The following is a 4,721-nucleotide window of genomic DNA, read 5'->3' as shown; positions in this document are numbered from 1 at the left end:
TTAAATTGAGTGTACTTTTGGTTCAACTTGATGTCTTCCTTAGTGGTCCTCATTGTTACTCCTTGGGAAACTCACCTAACAAAGTCACATTCCTAAAGAAATAAAAAAAAAATCAAGTGCAGTTGGTTATACACAGCTTCAGAGTTCATTTTTAACTTTCTGAAGTTGTATCTACAACTATACAAAGTTGTATCTAAATCATCTATTTAGAGGTTCCCAGAGGTTGGTTGATGGCAATAGACAAGTGAACAATTCCTTTCATATATTTTTCTTTGGCATGAAAGCTATAAGCTGAATTTAGCCAAAGAGGCTGCTAGGATTTAATTAAACTATCTAGCATCTCCTGGCTGATAACCCACCTGATATTCATGTGAACTGTCTTTGTGGGCAGCTGATCATCTTAGTCTTAATGTTTGGCCTTCATTCCCCCTTCGAACTCTACCTCGCACCTGGCTTGTCTCATTTTGTTACAGGTGTGGTGGGTAATTGAAAAGCCTGGCATCATTATCTCCTTTACGATGACACAGGGAGTGATCAACAGTTGGGTTGGCTGTAGACCAACTTCAAGTCTTCCCGGATCCCCTTCCAAATCAGCCTCCTCTCTTTGAAAGACAGACCTGATCATGCAGCTCTTGCTAAGCACATTGTTACGGTCCATAGGGTTTTCACAATACAGATCCAAACTCCTTAGCTTGGAGACAAATCATGCTAGGCCCTCTTTATTTTTCGACTTAAAAAAGTTAAAAACCAGGTGCCAGTGGTTCACACCTGTAACCCTAGTTACTCAGGAGACAGATCTGAGGATAATGGTTCAAAGCCAGCCCAGGCAGAAAAGTCTGTGAGACTTTTTATTTACACTAAAGTACTCAGAAAAGCTGGAAGTGGCACTGTGGTTCAAGTGGTAGAGTGCTAGTCTTGAGCACAAAGAAGCTCAGAGACAGTGCCTAGTCCCCTGTTTCAAGCCCCAGAATCGGCAAAAATTAAAAAAATGTTAAAAAGTTCTGAGTTGTTTGGAGGTTGGGAGCTCATGGCTGGAAATTTGCTGGTATGTCGCATAAACAATTTTACTATGTGGATAAATACGACGATGAGGAGTTTGAATACCAGCATATCATGTTACCCAAGGACATAGCCAAACTTGTCCCTAAAACCCATTTGATGTCTGAATCTGAATGGAGGAATCTTGGTGCTCAACAGAGTCAGGAATGAGTTCATTATGTGATCCATGAGCCAGAACCTCACATCTTGCTGTTCTGGAGGCCACTACCCAACAAACCAAAGAAATGAAGCTGGAGAACCATTTCCAACCTCAACTTTACACAGCCTGTCCTTTCTAACATCTTTCTCATAGTATGAATATGTTGCTTTCTTATTTCTCACTTTGGTATTTACACTGTTTGAATGTGCTGAAAACGGCTTTACTTCTTGAGTAGAGCCACCACCACAGCCCTACCCAGAGTGCTTTGTGGGCTTCAAGCTGAGCTAAGTGGGATCTCATAAGTCGTGGTGTGCTCTGTATTCACAGAGCACTTGACAGAGGGAGGAAGCGTCTTAAGAATCAGACCATGGCTATACCAGAGATTGTATAAGCCCACTATTTTTTTTTTTTTTTTGGTACTGGGTATTATATGTATGATGACTTGTGGATTTATCAATGTATTGAGATTTCCCATTTTATTCAAGAAATATCTTCTGTGTTTCAAGACTTGATTAAAGAGGAAGTTTTTATAATCTAAAAAAAAAAGTTCTGAAATATCCCAATAGGGAGAAATCTGAAGAAAACCATCAACCTTTCTAAAAACTACTTTTCCTCTTGTCCCTACTTGCCACTCTGTGCCCTATGGTGAATTACTTGAGATTATTTTGCTGTTTAACACTTCCTTAATTGTGTGAATCCTATTTTCCTTTTCCCATATTGCTCATTTTTCAGTTCTCAATATGCATGTTTTCTGAGGTCTCCATCTCGAAATGTTTACTCCTTTCTCTTCATTCTCTATATCCTCTAACTAATGAATAGTGTACAAAGGGGGTCTCAACTCAACACGTGGCTCTTTTCCCACATTCACTTTTGACTCCTTGTCAGAAAATAGATGGCTTTAGGTATGAGTTTATTTCTGCGTCTTATAGTCTGTGCCAGTGATTTTCAGGTCTGGTTTTGTGCCAAGATCGAACTGTTTTGGTTAGTATGGCTCTGTGGCAAAGTCTTGAGTCTGGAATTGTGATACCTCCAGCACTGCTTTTGTAACCCCACCCCTCTCCCTTGGCCCCTGCAGGATAGCTTTGGTTATTTGGGGCCTTTTATGGTTTTATATGAATTCCTACATGGTCCTCTATCTTTGTGAAGAATGACATTGGGCTTTTGATGGGTACTGTATTGAATTGATAAGATTGCCTTTGGCAGTATGGCTGGCACCCTTGGGGGAGGTGGGTTATAACCACCACCCCCTTGGGTAGTATGAGTCAGTGCCGTAGGGGTGGTGGGTTAAAGCAATGCTTGGCCGTGATCACCACTTAACCCACTGAGGCAGTGAGGCCTGGCATCCCTGGTGTGAGGTGTATAATAGGAAAATCCAACAGTCCTCTTCCCTGCTTCCAAGTATGGAACACAGGAGCAAGGTACTCACTTGACTGTGATGCTGGCATGGCCCCTTGCCTGGATTGCTCTGGTGAAGCAGCTGTTTTCCTTTTGTGGAGTAGCTTGGCTGAAATGAAGTTCCTCTGTTTACCACTTCCCTGGGATTCTCAGAAAATGACTGTCACCTTCTGTGGTGCTTGCTTGGGTTCTGACTATTTTTTTTCAAACCTCCAATCTTGGTCTTGTAGTGTTTCCTTCAGCTGGTGCAGGGGATGCAGGAGATTAAAAATAAAACAAAGAGCTGCAGAGGATCTGGGTTTGTGGCTGGTGCAGCTGAACTCTAACCTCTGTGGCTACTCTTACTAAGCCCAGGACTGGTTGGTTTAGTACGTATTCTTTGTTTTTGCTTTTTCTCTACTTTTTTTCCTTTTCCTTTTTCTCTACTTTTAGAAGCTTAAGATTCAATGCGTTTTGATTTCGACTACACTGCCTGCTTATACTTGGCCTGGCTTCCTCATTTGGACTGGCTTACCCTGTACCTCTTGTTGGTGGGTGAAGACTAACTTTCTTCCATGGGAAATCTGCCATCTTCTAGTAATATTTCCCAGCTTTCTGTTATTGAATCTGAAACACTTCCTTGGAGTTGCTTACTACATCATTACGTCTGTGAGTACAGGATTGATGTCCATCAATGCATTGGAGTCTGGTGTTGGCATATGGTGCTCCTTGGTAAATGTTGTCTGATCAGGTAAACAGAAAATCCCTTACACCAAATAGGAATTTACAATAATGCAGAATGCAAACCATAGTCTCATTTCTTCCCTCTGCCTCTTCATCCTAGACCTTGGCGTGGTTAAAGGAGGCTGGGAGGACAAGCATGCTGTTTCATTGTCTTGCCAAATGCAAATAGAAGGGGAGAGTGAATAGTATATAGGAAAACATCAGTGGTGGTTTCTAGTGAGAAATCTTCTCTGACCAGGTCAAGCAGATTTATTAGGTCTTCCCTCGTGCCACCATAGCATTTTTGTCTGGCACCAATAAATCCAGGAGACAGGAAGGGAGCAACTGCCCTGTGTTTTGGCAGTATTGCTGGTTAATCAAGCAGTGAGAGGAATGACAGCAGATAACAGACCTATGTCTCAAAATTTCGAAGGCATTTAGAATCACTGGTTTTCATTGACTTGATTAACTCCCGAAGCAATTTCCATTAATTAGATTTTTTTTCCCGCAGCCCTCCCTTTAATCCAAATGAGGGCTTTGTGAACATTAGCAAGCCCCCCCCCTTCCTCAACGGGCTTGGCTGCTGTTTAATAGTTATATCTATCTATAGCAGTTAACAAATGAGTAGCAAGTTCCACAACTGTGTACAAAGAACCTGATCAATCATGAGAAATGGGTCTGGTTGGATTCTGAGGCAGAATCACTGAGCCAGTTTGATTTCTTCCAAGTCTCTCTGTGCAGTTTTGCTTCAACCATACAAACTCTTTGGTATTCTTTGGGGAGCAAATTTCTCTGGTGGTCAAGACTGTAATACTCCTCTTTTTGGATTTGTATGGGTGTAATACTAGACAGTTAGTGGGTTTTCTCAAATTTCTATGGGCTGCCAGAGCTTAGTTGGAAGGTTATTCTACTGATCTTGCCTGGAGTCTTTCAAGGAGCTGAAATTGATTTATGACTGAACCTCAGTTGTTTAACGTGGTTGGACCTGGGCTTGTGCTACATGGTGAGCAGCTGGAAGGCTGGGCTTAGTAGAGTCCCTTTCTCCACAAGGTCTCTTTGCAGTCACTCTAGCAAAACAGCCAGACTTTATACAGCATAGTATTGGCCTTCTCAAAGTACAAACATGGAAACTTCCAGGCTTTCCTAAGACAGCCCTTGAACTGACTCACTGCTATTTCTGCCATATTCTGGTCCTTACAAGTCAAGGGGCCAGACAGATTCAGGGAGCACAGCAAAGGTGTGAACATTAGAAGTACATGGTTCATTAGTGATTAACTACTCCCATCTGGAACCAATTTTCTATCTTTTTTTTTCCCTTTTTTTGGGGGGGGGGTCTGGTCGTGGGGCCTGAACTCTGGGCCTGGGCGCTGTCCCTCAGCTCTTCAGCTCAAGGCTAGCGCTCTACCACTTGAGCCACTGCCACTTC

General features: G+C 42.4%; 1 pseudogene; it reads left to right on the top strand.

Moving 5' to 3' along the window:
• The first annotated feature begins 1,047 nt into the window (after positions 1 to 1,047).
• On the top strand, positions 1,048 to 1,287 carry LOC105993384 (annotated as a pseudogene).
• The last annotated feature ends 3,434 nt before the right edge of the window (positions 1,288 to 4,721 follow it).

Source organism: Dipodomys ordii, unplaced genomic scaffold, assembly GCF_000151885.1.
Source record: "Dipodomys ordii isolate 6190 unplaced genomic scaffold, Dord_2.0 Scaffold95, whole genome shotgun sequence".
NCBI classification, from domain to species: Eukaryota; Metazoa; Chordata; class Mammalia; order Rodentia; family Heteromyidae; genus Dipodomys; species Dipodomys ordii.
Note: the sequence above shows the minus strand (reverse complement) of the source record. Positions and strands in the feature narration are given on the sequence as shown.